Consider the following 1,413-nt stretch of genomic DNA (forward strand, 5'->3'; position numbering starts at 1 on the left):
TCATTTTCGGACGAGACATTAACTTTAAAATTTGAAATATAAAATGCTCTTCAATATTTTAACGAAGATGGATGCGGTAACACTGGGCACTATTCAGAACACATTTTTTCAAAGAGCAAGACGATCTTTATCACAAAAATAAAAAAAATCTGAAAAATTCCTGTTCATAAATAAATTCTCAGGTATTTCGAGGCTTTCCCCTGGTTCTAAAAATTATAATGATATAACCATCACTTAGAGAAATGTCCTCTTGTTAAAAAAAGATCTTCCTTGATGTAAATGGAATTTCCTCTTAAAGTTAATGTTGAAAGGGGTTTCATTTGTCTCAGCAGGAATCCTTTTGCAATAAAAATTTTCCTTATGTGACTAACTTCACCTAATCCTGCAGCCAAATAATTCTGTTTGTTTTAAACAAATATTACCGGCAGGTAAAACAGAACAGGCAAGAGGACGGTGCATTTTGTATTTTCATCATAAAGACGTATGTATGCAAAGTTTGAAACCGTTGTTGTATGTGGAAGTGTCAAAATTGGCATAAAATATTTTACTCAGAAGAAAATACCCTCCCACAAAGCAACGTCAAAATAATCTTGAATTACATAACTCATTAGTTATAATACTGATTAAATAAATATATGGACTAATAAAAATTGTATGTATAATGATAAGTTGTAAAATTTCTGCACGGAAATTTTTTCCGTGTAGAATTCTGCACGGAAGGGATTCTCTCCTGATGGCTCAAGACATTTAAGGGCTGAAATCCTATTAAGTGAAACCATTTGAATTTTATCTGCATTATTAAATTGTAGAAAATGGACCAATGGTCTTTAAACTACATTATTGAAAATGTGGTAACTATAGTTTTATGACGGAAAGGCTTCACGTATAAATGAAAAAAAAGATGTGGAAATTGATGTTTTAGTTCCACTGTAATTGTCTTAGAATATTTCTTTTAACTTTATAACAAAAAAATTAAATTTTGTATCCTTGATCCTGAAGAGTTTAAAAATTGAAGACTGACCTTGATTGTAACATTCATTTTAATATTAATTATAGAGAAAAATTAAACTCCAGAACCCCTTTTAAAAGCCAATCGCCAAGCTGAAAAAGTTGTATATATTGTTTATACATATATAGTGGCCAGAACCATTATAATTTTCATTTGTTTTCGTAGCAAATCTCCACGAGATATTATTTATCTGAAGTTGGATAGAAACACATGCATCAGATAAATAATATCTTCTGGAGATTTGCTGCGAAAACAAATGAAAATTATAATGGTCCTGACCACTATATATGTATAAACAATATATACAACTTTTTCAGCTTGTTGATTCGCTTTTAAAAGGGGTTCTGAAATTAAATTTTTCTCTATAATTAATATTATAATGAATATTACAATCAAGCTCAGTA

The sequence above is a fragment of the Belonocnema kinseyi genome, chromosome 2, assembly GCF_010883055.1.
Source record: "Belonocnema kinseyi isolate 2016_QV_RU_SX_M_011 chromosome 2, B_treatae_v1, whole genome shotgun sequence".
Taxonomy (NCBI): domain Eukaryota; kingdom Metazoa; phylum Arthropoda; class Insecta; order Hymenoptera; family Cynipidae; genus Belonocnema; species Belonocnema kinseyi.